Genomic DNA, 17,011 nt, shown 5'->3' with positions numbered 1-17,011 from the left:
CACAAAATAATGCTATTAAGCATTAACATTGTTCTTTGTGGAATATATCAACAGAGAAGTTCATAAAATATAAATGTATAGTTTGCCTAAACTATAAAGTTGAACACTCATGAAACTACTACCCAGGTCAAAAATAAAGCATTGCTAGATTCCCAGAAGCCCCAAGAACCTCCCATCCTGACTTTTGTAGTAATAATTTTCTTGCTTCTCTCCCCATTTATGTGTTTCTCAACAGTATAGTTTTGTTTTGCTTTTCCTTTTGTATCTTGCCCACACATAGTACCTTGTACATTTGCTGAAATAAATGGCAGGGATTGGTTCCCAATATCTGGCACTGATAGTTGACATAGGTTCACTAATCTATATCTGTTAATCATTTCTGAATTCTTTACTTATTTGTCTATTAAGTGGCAAAGTGTGAAAATATCCTCAGAACATGGCAGCTGGCTTCCCCTAGAGTAAGTGATCCAAAAAAGAGCAAGGTACCTGGGTTAAGTGATGGGACTTTTGATAATTCTTCCGTCCTGCCTTTCATACCTTCTCTCATGTAATAACAGTAATATCGGTGATATAATTTTGGTATACACTTCTATTTTTTTATGAAGACAAATATGAACTCTGCAGCTTAAAGTTTTCGGTAGTAACTCTCTGTTAAAGTCCTATTATTGGTTTAAGTCTTCTTTAAATGTTCTTAGATACAAAGAAGAGTATTTAACATTTTCCATGAAGTAGCTGTAGTGAAATTAGTTTTTTGTTTTCCCTTTTGCAATATTTCTTTCATAATGAATAGAACATTTCAATATATAGTGATATATAGCTGACAGTTTTCATGAATATGAAAACAATCCCGAGATAAGGAACGAAACAAAGCACAGTTGCTAAGCAACTTAACAAAAATTTTGATATCTACTAATGACAATTCAGAAGTATAATCTTCATAACAAAACCAAGAATTGATTCTGTATATCTCTGAAAAAGAAACAAATAGGTCTCATAAATGATTATATATTTTTAAAAAATCATGTTAAACTTGATTCTTGCAAACTTTCCAAGTTATCTTATTTAAAGTATTCCTGTTTTCCATTACTAGTGCCTGGAGCAATGCCCAGCACATAGTCAGCACTCAATAAATTTTTGTTGCATGAATGAATGTGGAGCTTAAATAAGATTATTTTAGAATAGTGAACATTTTGAATTTGAATTGGTATCTTAAAATAGTATTGCTGTAGTATTCATTGTTAGCTCTTTTCTGAGGCATGGGGAACTTTGGGTATTAGAACTAGTAGTCTGCTAATATTGTCCGACTCAAACTTGAACTTTTAATAGAGGTTAAATGAAAAATAGAGTGAAAGGATTAGGTCTCTCTATAGTCTACAAAGTTTTTAGGACTTCACAAGCAGATTATTTTGAATGACACTAGTACAATTAAGTCTTATATATGGATGCTTTATGCAGGAATGAAGTGAAAGAATGGGGGAGAGGAAATGAAGATCATTCATTTTATTTTTTTTATTTTTATTTTTATTTTTTAAATAATTTTATTTATTTATTTTTTCCCCCCAAAGCCCCAGTAGATAGTTGTATGTCATAGCTGCACATCTCTCTAGTTGCTGTATGTGGGACACGGCCTCAGCATGGCCGGAGAAGCTGTCTGTCGGTGCGCACCCGGGATCCAAACCCGGGCTGCCAGCAGCGGAGCGCGCGCACTTAACCGCTAAGCCACGGGGCCGGCCCAGATCATTCATTTTAAACCAAGGAATCTAATAAACATTCAACTAGTGGATTGCATTGCTCCAAATTTACTTTTCATCTTGGATAGTGTACATTTGTCATGCATTTGATATTAAACATTAACCTAAATCAAACATTGTGTGATTTTATGTACATTTTTTCATCTCTGTTTGCAGACTTATGTTGTTAATAGTGGTTGAATTCTATCCCATTTTTATTGTGTTGCGCTTGCCCCCTTTTCTTTTTTTTTTTCTTTTTATAATGTTATTTATTTATTTATTTTTTCCCCCAAAGCCCCAGTAGATAGTTGTGTGTCATAGCTGCACATCCTTCTAGTTGCTGTATGTGGGATGCGGCCTCAGCCTGGCCGGAGAAGCAGTGCGTCAGTTTGCGCCCAGGATCCGAACCCGGGCCGCCAGCAGCCGAGCACGCACATTTAACCACTAAGCCAGGGGGCCGGCCCCCCCTTTTCTTGAAAGAGAGGTTTATTGCTGCTCTTTTTAGTGGTCACACACAGCAAATTCTAACTGGGCAGCACAACTTTCTGAGCCATTCTCGGTGTTTTACCTTTGCTCTTAACACTGTTTTATTCTTTTCTTGGAATATTTCTTTGCCAGGTGGTCATTAACACTCCCCTGTAATCGTTAGCCTTTGGCAGATGTCTCTGACTCTTTTCTCTGCTGTCACTTTGGATCTTGTCAGGGACTAGTTATCTTGTTATTCAGTCGATTTTGGTGGAAAGAGTGTTGGAGTTTCTCGCATGCACTAGGCTCTGTTAACTCCCTATACTACTGCCCTCTCCCTGCCCCATTGAGCCTTTGAGGCGATGGCAGAAGTAGGGAGAAGAATTTAAACAACAGGCTCTCCAGGTAGCTCTAGTGCCTGAGCAGTTCACCCAGGCACTAGTTCCTGGGTACCCCTCTGGAGGATTGTTTCTTTTTTTTTTTTTTAAAGATTTTATTTATTTATTTATTTTCCCCCCAAAGCCCCAGTAGATAGTTGTATGTCATAGCTGCACATCCTTCTAGTTGCTGTATGTGGGACGTGGCCTCAGCATGGCCAGAGAAGCGGTGCGTCTGTGCGCGCCTGGGATCCGAACTCGGGCCGCCAGCAGTGGAGCGCACGCACTTAACCGCTAAGCCACAGGGCCGGCCCTGGAGGATTGTTTCTTAGTCAGTAGAACAGGTGTGGTGATGAACAGATGCAAGTGAATGTTTTATTGCTTACTCTGGTGTCTGATGTGAGCAGAGTTCTGGGGTGAGGTGTCATCCAAGGTGAAGTATTCAAAAGTTTTCACACCACCTTGCCTAGATTTATGCATTTATATAATCTTCAAAGACTTTCCTTGTTTGGTTCCTTTGTTCTAAGGTTCTGCCTAATATCTGCCTTGGTTGTCTTTGGGCTGTACCATGGTACTGGTTATTTCTGTGCTCTTTGTATATTACCATGTCAGTCTAATAAAGGGAGTAGTTGGTGTCCTGGGCCACTTGATTGGTGTCTGCAATATCTTGCTAATGTGAGAAACCATTTTATGCTTCAGTGGTCAAAATTAGTTTTTGTTAGCTTACTCGCTTATAGAGTTCATTTTTTTAAGGAAACTTTTTATTCAACTATAATATACACAAAGAAAAGTACACAAGTCCTGGGGCCGGCCCCATGGCTTGGCGGTTGAGTGCTCGTGCTCTGCCGCTGGCAGCCGGGGTTCGGATCCCAGGCGCGCACCGACGCACCGCTTCTCCGGCCATGCTGAGGCAGCATCCCACACACAGCAACTAGAAGGATGTGCAACTATGACATACAACTATCTACTGGGGCTTTAGGGAGAAAAAGGGAAAAAAAAGGAGGAGGATTGGCAATAGATGTTAGCTCAGGGCCAGTCTTCCTCAGCAAAAAGAGGAGGATTGGCAGGGATGTTAGCTCAGGGCTGATCTTCCTCACACACAAAAAAAAAAGTACACAAGTCCTAAGTGGGCAGCCTAGTGAGGTTTTACAAAGTGAATCACCCGTGTAACCACCACCCAGATCAAAAAATAAATTATTACCAACACCTCGGAACACCCCCCTTATGTACCCTCCCCTTATATATTACCTCCCTCCAAAGGTTGAAGTTCGTTTTGTTATAATATATAGGTAGCTTTAAATGATCTTAATCAATGGGTGATTTTTTTTTGGTTGGCCGCCATCATTTTGTGTTGAAAATTTAACTCTACTTTGCCTCTCAGGTGATTACTGATAAACTCAAAAGTAATCTCTCTTGGGGGCTGGCCGTTTGGCTTAGTGGTTAAGTGCACGCACTCCACTACTGGTGGCCCAGGTTTGGATCCCGAGCGCACACCGACACACCGCTTGTCCGGCCATGCTGAGGCAGCGTCCCACATACAGCAACTAGAAGGATGTGCAACTACGACATACAACAATATAATGGGGCTTTAGGGAGAAAAAGGAGGAGGATTGGCAATAGATGTTAGCTCAGGGCCGGTCCTTCTCAGCAAAAAGAGGAGGATTAGTATGGATGTTAGCTCAGGGCTGATCTTCCTCACCAAAAAAAAAGAGTAATCTCTCTTTGGTTATATACCCCACACTTGATATGATTGTTGCTGCTAGCTGTGTTTCTGTGTGGTCCACATCTTTTGTGGAGCTAATATAGGACCCTAGTAACTTTGGCATCTTTACAGCTAAGATTGTATTACAAGGACTTTTTTACTTGCTTTTTTTTTAAAAAAAAAAGTAATATAGTTCTATAATGTTTATACAATTATTAAATTTAAATTTAACTTGAATTAAAGTTAAATTCAAAACTAAAGCTAAAGTATCCAAGCTGAAAGTTAAAGCTCTATGTTAAATTAAAATTAAATTTTAAATATCTATTACTTTCAGATTTAAAAATGTATTTTAATTCGATCCTCTGAGGTAATGATGTTGAGCAATTTGGGGTATACCCAAACCAAGAGTTAGCATGTTAGAACTTTGGATGAAAAATGATGGACAACCGCTGAAGTGTGTTAAGTAGAAGAGTGACAAGGTCAATATTATTTGTGGTTAAAACTAATTTTTCTACAGCTTCCTAAATTTCAAGAAAGTTTGGTTAAATAAACATGGGGTTGTTTTCCAGCAGAATCTACTCAAGAGCTTTCGTTCCTCCTCACATACTGAAATGGAATATATAACTCCATTCTTCATGGGTGGTTTGGAACCAGTATTAGAAATTATAAAGGAGGCATCTGACAACTTGCTTAACGTAAAAAAGGCTGAACAAAGATAAGATTCTTGCAAATTCTTAATTTGTAATACTTGGGTTAACAAATGTTTTCAGGGGGCTGGCCCCGTGGCTTAGCGGTTAGGTGCGCGCGCTCCACTACTGGCGGCCCCAGTTCAGATCCCAGGTGCTCACCGCTGCACCGCTTGTCCAGCCATGCTGAGGCAGCGTCCCACATACAGCAACTAGAAGGATGTGCAACTATGACATACAACTATCTACTGGGGCCTTTGGGAGAAAAATGGAAAAAAAAAAAGGAGGAGGATTGGCAATAGATGTTAGCTCAGTGCCGGTCTTCCTCAGCAAGAAGAGGAGGATTGGCATGGATGTTAGCTCAGGGCTGATCTTCCTCACCAAAAACACCAAAAAAAACCCAAATGTTTTCATTGGTGTTGTTAAAATGTTTTTAAATAGAAAAAAATATATATTAATCTAATGGTGAAATCTATTTTGTCATTGTAAATCTAGTAAGTAGAAATTGATATCTTGATTTAACTTGCATTTTAACTAGGCAAGTTAGGTTTCTTTATATATTTATTAACCATTTCTATTTCTTCCATGAAATCACTCTTCATAACCATTTTTTGCTTAGCTTATCTTTCACTTTTGTAAAGAAGACTTCTATCATGTAGTCTGCCACTAATACTAGATTTTCTTTTGACCTTAGCGCTTGTCTGTTATTTTTGTACAGAAACTTGAAATTCTTAACGGGTTAAATGTATATCACTTCCTATATGCCTTCAGAGGTTTTTCATCTTGCTAAGGAAGCTTTTTCCATCCTAATATTATAAAAATAATGTCTCCCCATGTTTTTATAATTTTATGTGTAGATCCAGTAGTTAATTTGAAATTTTTTTGTTGATTTAAAATCCCACTCCATTTTCCACATGTCCATTTTCGTTGACATTGTTCATTGACGTAGAGTAGAAGGTTGCTAGGCTGGTGTTACATTTTTTTCCTACAGCTTTGAAGAAACGTTTTAAATTTAGGACAGTTTCCTTTCATTTGTTTAAAAAATCTTTTTCTTTTCTTATCTTTTAATGTCTAGCCTTCTATCTAGGGACACTACTATGTTCCTCCAACTGTGCTTTCTTTTATAACTTTCTCTTTATATTTTGTATAGTTTTATTATGTCTTTTACATCTTTCTTTTTTGGTTTTCTGTGAGGAAGATTAGCCCTGAGCTAACATGCGATGCCAATCCTCCTCTTTTTTTGCTGAGGAAGATTGGCCCTGGGCTAACATCTGTGCCCATCTTCCTCCACTTTATATGGGACGCCGCCACAGCATGGCTTGACAAGCGGTGCATCGGTGCGCGCCCAGGATCCGAACCTGTGAACCCTGGGCCACCGCAGCAGAGCATGCTCAATTAACCGCTATGCCACCAGGGCAGCCCCAACATCTTTCTTTTTTTAACAGCTTTATTGAGATGTTATTTACATGCATTTTCCTTAAGATAATCCTTACTGCTATGTTTAAATTTAAACTTTAAACTAAATGTCTATGGTTGGTTGTTGCTGGTATATGTTAAAGCTGTTGAGTCTTTAGTATCTGTAAGGAGCCACCTGTTTTACTCTCCTTAAAAATTTAGTAGATTTTTCTTTGATTCTCTTCAATTTTCTAGAGAGGCTATTATATCTGTAAAAAATAATTATCTTCCAATTCTAATATCACTTGTTTCTTTTTATTTTTTTATCACACTGTCTAGTGAATATAAATTCTCACCTTTAATCCTAGTATCCAAAAACAATAGTTCCATTAGGCTTTACGTGCTTCGAATATCTGCAGGTACCAGCAAACGTCAAGGTAGTAGTCCTGATTCAGCAAACAAAATGCTATGTTTCCAAAAGAACAATTATGAAGTCTATATACCAGTAAGGGAAATTAGTGATTACAGCGGAAAAATAATTAAATGCCAGCAGATTAGTCATTGACGTTATGAATCATTTCTGTTTTGTACAGTTGCCTCCTTAGAAATTGCAACAGTAACTTTGTTTCTCAGAACAGTCTTTTCTTCTCTCTCCATCAGTTTTTATATGCTTAGTAGTGAATGGCCCTAAACCACACTAGTCCGCCAGAGGTTTTTTAGAATATCCCAGGTTATCACTCTTGATCCTGGTCTCACCTGCCTTAAGAGCTCCCTGGGGGTGATTTAAATAGGTTGTCCCATCCAGACCAGGTTGTCAGAAATAGTTTATTTGTTTGTTTATTTATTTATTTATTTTTTGTGAGGAAGATCAGCCCTGAGTTAACATCCATGCCAATCCTCCTCTTTTTGATGAGGAAGACCAGCTCTGAGCTAACAACTATTGCCAATCCTCCTCCCCCCACCGCCACAAAGCCCCAGTAGATAGTTGTATGTCATAGTTGCACATCCTTCTAGTTGCTGTATGTGGGAAGTGGCCTCAGCATGGCCAGAGAAGCGGTGCGTCGGTCCGTGCTCGGGATCCAAACCCGGGTCGCCAGTAGCGGAGCACAAGCACTTAACCACTAAGCCACGGGGCCGGCCCTCAGAAATAGTTTAGAATGTACTTTTCAGAGCTATTCATAAACAGGCTCTTGACGCAGAATAATTTATAACCCAGGGTAAGGTGACTGTCATAGAAATGCTAGAAAATCTTTTCCCAATGATCATCAGACTGATCTGTCTTCTATCTTCAATTCTTCTCTGAAAGGGCTAAATCAAAAGTCACCAATACCTTAACTGCCAAAGAAAATTCTAGGTCCTCATAACTTTTCTTCAGCAGTTCAAATTACTGGTTACGCTCCCTTCTCTGGGAAGTTCGTTCTTTGCTTGGCTTCTGCAACACCACTTTCCCCCATCACTCCTCAGCTCTTCAGTCAGCCTGTCTATAATATGCCTACGTGAGCTTATTCATGGCCACACCTTAAGCAGTCACCAATGGGCTGGTTACTATGAAATCCTACCTCTTGCCTGTTTGAGAATGGCATAGGGAGGGAGCAGAGAGGAAACCAAGAATAACATTTGGAGGTGTTTGGATCCAGGAAGGGCTCTGGGGAGGTGTTGACCCTTGAGCTACATCTTAAAAGCAGAGCAAGCATTATCTTTATGTCAGAGATCCCAGAAATAGAACCAACTATATATCGTAATTAAATAAACAGTTTTATAATCACAGAAGCTATCTGGTGTCAATACAATTGGCAAAATTCTTCCTTAAATAACATCCTTGCTTCATGAGGCTTGTTTTCCAAAAATCTTAGAATTGCCTTTGTACCATCTTTTCTCTGGTGGCAAACTCTTGTTTTAGTCACTTCAGAAGGGTCTCCTCCGTGAAGCCTTCCCACTCTTTCTAAACAAAGAGTCTGGCCCTACTTTGTACCCTTATCCTTACAAATGTCTTATAGTGCCCCCAGCGAAATTACAATAGAAAAATGCATTGCTAATATTTTCTCCATTAGTGGAAATGATACCATACATTCAACTTTGTGTTTCTATCATTTCACTTACAGTATAACTTAATCAGCTTCCCAGGTAATTACAAACAATTTGCGGTGTGTTATAATTAGACAAAATGTCTCCTTGTTAACTTGACAGTATTTTGGGCCTGGCTACTAATTGCTTTATCTAAATTCACATACTACTGTTTTGTTTTGTTTTTTGTGTGTGTGTGAGGAGGACCAGCCCTGACCTAACATCCAATGCCAATCCTCCTCTTTTTTCCTGAGGAAGACTCGCCCTGGGTTAACAACATCTGTGCCCATCTTCCTCTACTTTATATGGGACGCCGCCACAGCATGGCTTAACCAGCGGTGCGTCGGTGCACGCCCGGGATCCAAACCGGCAAACCCCGGCCCGCCGCAGCAGACCGTGTACACTTACCTGCTTGTGCCACCGGGCCGGCCCCAAATTCACATACTTCTTAATTTACATTAATTTATTTCAGCTGTTATCTAAGCCTTAATATACATTGAATATTTGTCGACTTACAGATTCAGTTTAACTGAAAATAGAGAGATTTTTTTAACATCACTGGAGTTGGTCCTTTCCATCCAGAGATCTGCCTGTAGCTTGTCTCTTGAGCTGTGACCCCACTGATGCAGTGACTCTTTCCTGGAGCTTGTCCTCCATCACCGAGGGCCATAAGCGATTGAGTCCCAAGCTTGTATTGAGAATAAAATACGCTATGTCCCAAAACTTTGGCCAGGCTTTAGGTAGTCAATCATGTTTTCTTTCTCCCTTTTGTTTTTTTTTTTTAAATTACTGAGGTAGAATTAACATAGAATGAAATATTCTGTTACCAAATACACAGTTTGATCAGTTTCGACAAATGAGGGTGTCATTTGCTTACACTGATGGTTCTTGGGCTCTGCTTTCTGTATATTTGTTATATATCTCGTTTTAAGGTTCAGTGGAACTCGTTACCTGATTGCTTTATTCCATCCCCATGGGACAGTTACTACCCATGAATTTTGAAGAGTTCTCTTACTTCTGCACAGAATCTGCACAGACTTCGTCAAACAGATTTGCTGCTTCTCTTCAATTGGCACTCAAATGAGGCTCTTCTCAAACTTTTTGTTCATTAATTATCAGCTACTTTCAAAACTGAGAGCATATGGCCTTCATTTCGCCAAATTTGGTTGCAGCAGTCTTTTTTTCCCCCTAGTATTTGCTTTTGTTGTTTATTTCTCTACATCTACAGAGATATGATTAGATAACACGTTGGTATCTACCCAGAACTCTTTTGTTCAAATAATTTTAATGATAGGTTGAGTGAAAATAGCAGAATGCAGGATTTAAATGTAGGAGAGATCCAGAAATATTAAGAATGATGGCAATACAATGGATTTTTAAATAGAGATTTTAATCAGAAAGGTTATATCTAATACATTAATCTATAGATTAATGACAATGACTTATTTTCTGTTGTTGAAATCCTGCCTCATTTTCTCTGCAATGCAGAGTATTAGAATGTAGTGGACACAGGAATAAACATTAAGTATGGAGATTAGTTCTCGGAGTATGCCATTTTTGCTTTAAGATGCTTTTTAGTTTCTTAGCATCATCTGTAAATTTATGAGCGTCCTTTCCTTAATTAACAGTACAGTTCGGGGCCGGCCGGGTGGCATAGCAGTTAAGTGCTCGTGCTCCGCTTTGGCGGCCCGGGGTTTGCAGGTGCGGATCCTGGGTGTGCACCCACGCACCGCTCGTCAAGCCATGCTGTGGCTGTGTCCCAAATAAAGTAGAGGAAGATGGGCACGGATGTTAGCTCGGGGCCACTCTTCTTCCGCAAAAAGAAGAAGATTGGCATGGGATGTTAGCTCAGGGCTAATCTTCCTCACAAAAAAAACAAAAACAAAAAAACAGTACAGTATGTTGTAATAGCCAAAACAATCTTGAGAAGAAAGAGTAAAGTTGGAGGACTCACACTTCTCAATTTTAAAATGTATTACAAAGCTACAGTAATCAGGAAAGTGTAGCTCTTGCATAAGGGTAGACATACAGATCAGTGGAATAGAATTGAGTGTCAAGAAATAAGCCCTCGCACTTATGTAAAGTCAATTGATTTTGAACAAGAATTCCAAGATTATCCCTTGGGGAAAGAATACTCTTTTCAACAAAAGGTGCTCGGACAACTGGATATCGACATACAAAAGAATGAAGTAGGACCCCTACCACACACCACATAAAAAATTTAATTCAAAATGGATCATAGATCCAAATACCAGAGCTAAAACTATGAAATCGTTAGACAAAAACATAACTATAAATCCATTTGTTTGGATTTTTTTTCTTAGATTAACACACCAAAAGTACAAATGACAAAACAAAAAAAGATAAATTGGACTTCCTCAAAATTTAAAACTTTTGTGCTTCAAAGAGCTCTATCATGAAAGGTTAGAGAAAGCTAAGAATGGGAGAAAGTATTTGCTAATCAAATATCTGGTAAGGGGCTTGTATATGGAATATAAAAAGAACTCATAGAGGTGTGCTCAGAGCAGGGGGTCTGAAGAAATGACTCCTCTGTTTAAAACACACCCAACAGGAATCTGGGTTCATTGTGACAAGGGGCACAAAACTTGTGGCCTTCCTGTGAACAAACACCCTACACATAGACAAAAACAATCTCCTATATCTCAATAATAAAAGGACAAGCTAAACTAAAAATTGGTAATGTATTTGAATAGACCTTTTCCAAAGAAGATATACAGATGACCAATAAGCACATGAAAATATGCTCAACATCATTAATCATTGGGGAAATGCAAATCAAAATCAAAATAAGATACCACTTCACACTAGGATGGCTATGACCAAAAGGTCAGACAATAACAAGTGTTGGCAAGGATGTAGAGCAGTTGGAACTCTGTACATTCCTATTGTGAATGTAAAATGTTTCCTCCACTTTCCAAAACAGTCTGGTAGTTCCTTAAAAGGATAAACATAGTTACCATATGACCAACCAATTCTACTCCTAGGTATATACCCAAGAGAAATGAAAACACGTCTACACAAAAATTTGTTACGTGAATGTTCATAGCAGCATCAATCATAATAGCAAAAGTGGAAACAATCCAGATGGCAATCAACCAGTGAACAGATAGACATAGTGGTATATTCATGCAGTAGAATATTATTTGGCAATAAAAAGGAATGGAGATACTGATAAGTGCTACAAACATGAATTAACATTATGCTAAGTAAAAGAAGCCAGACACAAAAGGCCACATGTTATAGGATTCCATTCGTATGAAATATCCCAAATAAGCAAAATCCATAGAGATAGGAAGTAGATTAGCAAGTGAAGGGGCTGAGAAAAAGGAGAAATGTGGCGTGACTGCTAATGGGGTTTTCTTTTGGGGAATGAAAATGTTCTAAAATTATGTAGTGGCAATGGTTGGCTAAATCTGTGAATATACTAATAACCATTGAATTGTGTATGTTAAAAGGATGAAGTTTATGATATTTAAATTATATTTCAATAAAGCTGATATCAAAAGACAAATGCATTGTATGTATGAAAGACATTTATTTAAAATATTTGTCATTCCAGCATTATTCAATTTGGTATATGTTTTTAGCACAGGTACTAAAAGAATGTATGATGTTGCATAGGATTTAACAATTTCCTAATATATAATATAAATTATTAGAATAATATTTAAAAATGAAAGGACGTTAGTCATGAATATTACTCCCTGAAGTTTGGATACACCATTTATCATCTAAAGAGACTCTGCCCTGTAGCCCCAGCTTCAAAAGCTTACAAATTAATACATCCGTCTTGTTATAAATAATGTAATTCTTGGGCAGGCCCCGTGGCTTAGCCGTTAAGTGCACGCGCTCCACTGCTGGCAGCCTGGGTTCGGATCCCGGGAGCGCACTGCTTCTCCGGCCATGCTGGGGCCGCGTCCCACATACAGCAACTGGAAGGATGTGCAGCTATGACATACAACTATCTACTGGGGCTTTGGGGGGAAAATAAATAAATAAAATCTTTAAAAAAATAATAATAATGTAATTCTTGACAACAGTTTTTAAATTTAGAATATTTGTATCATTTAAACTGTTTCTGAAATGAGTTGTCCTCTTATTAATAGTGTAACTTGCAGTTTTTGAAATGTTCACAAAATGCGACCACATTGGGTTTTTGTGGTTTTTAGCCATTCATTCAACAAATATTTGATGAGAGCCTCCCATGAGCTGAGTTCTATGCTCAGGAGCCAAGTTTGCAGTAATAAAGCAAAAAGACATAAAATAGTGGCTAATATTTGTTAGATCCTAGCTCTGTGCTACTATAGAAAGGTTAAGAAACTTGCTAAAATGTCCTGAGCCAGTAAATGCCTATGCAGTTTCTATTTTTTGTTCTTAATTTTGATTGTTACACTTTTTGTTTAACTATCACATACGTGCAGAAGACTACAGAAATCCTAAGGTCACAAACTTTTTCTAAAGTGAACACACTTGTGTCACCAGCATCCAATATTACTAGCGTGTCAGAAGCACTCTTCTTGCCCCCTCCCAGTCACTAGCTACTCCCTAAAATTAACTGTTCTCCTGCCTTGTAACATTAGTGACTAATCTTGCCTGATTTGAACTTGATATAAATGCAGTCTTACCGTATGGATTCTTTTGCGTCTTTCTGTTTTCATGCAGCGTTATAATTGTGAGATTAATCCATGTTATTTGTAACTGTAGATCGTTCTCATTCTCATTGGTCGATAGTGTTCTATTATTATGAATAGTTAAAATTTGTTGAGCCGTTCTTCTGATAATTGATATTTGGGTTGTTTCCAGTTTGGGATAATTATGAATAGTGGTATTATCTTTGGGAAATATAGGAATATATTTCTTTTGACTGGCCCTGGGCTAACATCTGTGCCTATCTTCCTCTACTTTATATGGGACATCGCCACAGCATGGCTTGACAAGCGGTGCTTCAGTGTGCACCGGGGGTCGGAACCCGTGAACCCGGGGCTGCCAGGGCGGAATGCGTGCACTTAACCGCTACGCCACTGGGCCTGGCCCCTATAAGAATATGTTTCTGTTTGTTATATACCTAGATGTGGAATTTGTAGATTGTAAGGGTATGCATATGTGCAGCTTTGGTTGATGCTAACACACAGTTTTCCAAAGTTGTTATCACTTTTTACATTCACATAAGTAATAATGTATAAGTGTTCCAGTTGCTCCACATTCTTATAAATACTTGATATTTTTTATCTTTCTCATTTTAGACATTCTACTGGGCGTGTAGTACTTTTTTTTAAGACCTCTTTCTTTTTTAGTTGAAAAAAACACATATAAAATTTACCATCTTAACCATTTTTAAGTGTACAGCTCAGTAGTGTTACATATATTCACATTGCTGTGAAACAGATCTCCACAACTTTTTCATCTTGCAAATCTGAAACTCTATACCCATTAAATAACACACCATTTTCCCATCACCCCAGCCCCTAGTAACTACCATTCTACTTTATGTTTCTAGAATTTGACTACTTAGGTACCTCATATAAGTGGAATCAGACAGTATTTGTCTTTTTGTGATTGGCTTATTTCATCTCGCATTACGTCCTCAAAGTTCATCCATGTTGCAGTGTGTGACAAGATTTCCTTTTTAAGTCTGAATAATATTCCCTTGTGTGTATAAACCACATTTTCTTTATCCATTCATCTGTCAATAGACATTTGGATTACTTCCACCTCTTGGCCATTGTGAATAGTGATGCTATGAACATGGATATGCAAATATCTGTTCAAGACTCTGCGTTCAATTCTTTTGGATATATGTATACTCAGAATTGGGATAGCTAGATGGTATGGTATTTCTATTTTTAATGTTTTGAGGAACTTCCATACTGTTTTCCATAGCAGTTGCACCATCTTATAACCCCACCAGCATATGTAGTGTTTAAAATTTTTTTTTTACTTTGCTAGATGACTAATAACATTGAGCATATTTTCATATGCTCATCATCTGTTTAAATATTCTCTTGTGTTGAGCCTATTCATTTTTTTTTTCGGCCAACTCTCTATTGTGTTTTTATTACTCATTTGGAGAAGTTTTTTATACATTTTGGGTAAGAATATTTTGGCAATTATATGTATTGCAAATGTTTCTCCCACTATATTGCTGGCCCCTTTATACTTTCCTAATCTTTTGCTGGTTAATGTTTTTGATGAACAGAAATTCTCGGGTTTTTGTTTTTTGTTTTTTGTTTTTGTGGGGAAGATCAGCCCTGAGCTAACATCCATGCTAATCCTCCTCTTTTTGCTGAAGAAGACCAGCTCTGAGCTAACATCTGTTGCCAATCCTCCTCTTTTTTTTTTTTCCCCCAAAGCCCTAGTAGATAGTTGTATGTCATAGTTGCAAATCCTTCTAGTTTCTGTATGTGGGACGCGGCCTCAGCATGGCCGGACAAGTGGTGCGTCAGTGAGCGTCCGGGACCGAACCCGAGCCGCCAGTAGCAGAGCGCGCGTGCTTAACCGCTAAGCCACGGGGCCGGCCCTTGATGAACAGAAGTTCATATTTCAGTATAATGCAACTTCTTAACATTTTCCCTTATAATTATTAAAGTTTGGAACCTATTTTAAAATGTTTTACCTGCTCCAAGGTCATGAAAATGTTTTCTTCTAAAAACTTATTATTTTATCTTTCATATTTAGATCTACAATATAACTCAAGTTACTCATGTGAAGTAGGAGTCAGGATTCATTTTTTTTTCCATATAGATATCTACACAGTACCATTTATTGAAAAGACTACTTTTTGCATTGCACTGCAATATCAACTTTGTCATAAGTCAGGTGTTCATATTTATATGGATGTTCTGCACCCTATTCTATTTCATCGATCTCTTTATCTGTCACTGCACCAATGAGAAACTGTTCTTAATTACTACAGCTTTACAATAGATCTTGATATCTGGTAAATCACTTTCTCTGTCTTTCTTCCTTTTCTTGACTCTTCTTGGTCCTTTGCGTTTTCATATAAACTTTGGAACAAATTTGTCAATTTCCACTCAAAACAAATCAAACTCTGATAGGACCTTGGGATTGCATCAAATCTAGAAATCACTTTGGGGAAAATTGACATCATTATAATAACGACTATTGCATGAACATGATCTCTCTCTCCATTTATTTAGGTCTTCTTTAATTTCTTTCAATAATATTTTTTATACCTTTCCGAGGTCTTACACAGGTTTAATACTTGTTTTACTATGTTTAGATTGCTATGAGAAAGTATCAGACTGGGTGGCTTATAAACAACAGAAATTTATTTCTCACAGTTCTGAAGTTTGGAAGTCAAAGATTAGGGTGCCAGCAGGGTTGGGTGAGGGCCATCTTTTCTTTGTGTCTTCACATGGTAGAAGGGACTAAGGAGCTCTGTCAGGTCTCTTACAAGAACACTAATCCCACACCACTCCCAAGGACTTCCCCATCATGACCTAATCACCTCCCCAAGGCCCCACCTCCTAATACCATCACATTAGGATTTAGAATTTAATATATGAATTTGAGGTGGACACAAATATCCATACCATAGCAACACTTAAGCAGCTTTTTGAACCTGGAACTGAAATTAGAGACTCATCTTCTTAATTTTCTATTGTTCACTGAAGGAAATTTGGAAAATCTGGAAAAAACACAAGTACTATGAATAAATAGCATTTTAGCATTTCCCATACAAAGACTGGATCGATATAACTCTGTTATTGGTTTGACAACTTGAAAATTATCTTGTATAACTTTGTTTGATACAATATATATCATTTTGTATTTGAGCTTATTTGAAAGCAAATGTATTCTTATTTGGCTGTAAAAGGACATATAAATATAGAAAAAAATTTTAATATAAATAATTGTGTTTAGGGGGAAGGTCCTAAAGCCAACTCTACTCAAGGGATGCCTTGGTAGCAATGATTGTTAACCATCTGGAGTGACAGAAGAAAGTGATATTGGGTAACTAACATCTTAAGAAGTTTCATCTCAAGTTTATGTAATTATTATAGCATCAGAAATGGAATATTATGCCATTGGTTGCTCCATTTTGGTCACAGGGGTGGGCAGTTTTATCATTTATGGATTATGTACTGATTAATGTGGTCAGTCTCTATGCTTTGTAAATTTGTGATGTATGGAAGGAGTTTTAAATAGAGTTGGATGGTTTTATGTGGTGTCAACATTTTTATGTAATTTTTTTAATGAACACTGGGACCACTGGGCAATGTTTTTAATACTGTTGAAGCCTTTTTAGCACCCCATGCGTATGATGCAGGATAAGTGGATAAATATTCAAAATTAATTGTTGTGTTTTGCATTCACTATGTCAGCTGGACCACCTTAATCTTACAATAAAATGAGTATGATAAATTCTGTGGTAACATGGAAGAATCACAAGAATTGTAGGAGTATTTCTTTATATTAATTATTCTATATAGTAAAACCATTCGCCCAAGGAAAAGATCCATAACTTTCCTCAAATGCTAAATTTCAGTGCTCAAGTTTATTTTGAATGTTGGGAGTCCGTGGTTATTTCTAGCTAGATTTGTCCTTTTG

General features: G+C 37.8%; 1 protein-coding gene and 1 non-coding gene across 6 annotated transcripts in view; both read left to right on the top strand.

Annotated features, from left to right (window-relative positions):
• Nucleotides 1–17,011, top strand: part of TET1 (tet methylcytosine dioxygenase 1) — a 139,567-nt gene that overhangs the window by 90,875 nt on the left and 31,681 nt on the right. The gene's annotated exons all lie outside the window — the stretch shown is intronic.
• Nucleotides 10,930–11,059, top strand: LOC131407774 (small nucleolar RNA SNORA11). Its single transcript, XR_009220639.1, has one exon. It is a non-coding gene; the product is annotated as a small nucleolar RNA SNORA11 (small nucleolar RNA).

The sequence above is a fragment of the Diceros bicornis genome, chromosome 6 (genome assembly GCF_020826845.1).
Source record: "Diceros bicornis minor isolate mBicDic1 chromosome 6, mDicBic1.mat.cur, whole genome shotgun sequence".
NCBI lineage: Eukaryota > Metazoa > Chordata > Mammalia > Perissodactyla > Rhinocerotidae > Diceros > Diceros bicornis.
This window is presented reverse-complemented; position numbering and strand designations above follow the sequence as displayed.